The sequence below is a fragment of the Peromyscus eremicus genome, chromosome 6 (assembly GCF_949786415.1).
Source record: "Peromyscus eremicus chromosome 6, PerEre_H2_v1, whole genome shotgun sequence".
Taxonomy (NCBI): Eukaryota; Metazoa; Chordata; class Mammalia; order Rodentia; family Cricetidae; genus Peromyscus; species Peromyscus eremicus.
Window position 1 is genome coordinate 45,197,043 of NC_081421.1, and position 675 is coordinate 45,197,717.

The window sequence follows — 675 nt, forward strand, 5'->3', positions numbered from 1 at the left end:
TTCTGAAACCACATTGTAACAATTGCTGATATACCTATTTTCATCTATTTTGTGAGTTCACTTCTCAGAACACTAAGTCCGGGTTATTTCTTTAAGAAGAATTTTCTTTAATGAAGAACGTTTTATTTTTTTTTCTGCTTATCATGTAAAAAAGTACAATGTTTGTAATACAGGAGAAAGTTTTCAGGGTTTTTTTTTTTTGTATATCAATTGTTTAGTAAACAGTGATTTGATAGTCTTAGGCTGTCCATGGTGATATTTATTGGGCATTTTAAAGAAATGTTTATCCATTTTATATATGTGAGTTTTTGTCCCGCAATAATGTATGTGCACCACGTCTGTGGCTAAGAACAGGGCGTCAGAGCCGGTATCTAGAACGGGAACTGCAGATGGCTGAGCCCACCGCGTGGGTGCTGGAAATGGAACCCAGGTCCTCCGTAAGAACAACTGCCTTTAACCGGTGGGCCATCTCTCCAGGCCCTAGGTCGCGCATTTTAAGGGTATGGGACCGGTGAAATCCGGACGGACGCCTATATCCGCTAAGGGGCGGTAACCAGCAGTCCCCGCCTACACACCTCGCCCCGCCTCCCCATCCCCTCCCTCCGTAGGCCCCGCCCTAGGCTGCACGTGCGTCCTTTGACCCGCCCACCCGCCCCTTTCCCCGGTGTCCTGCAC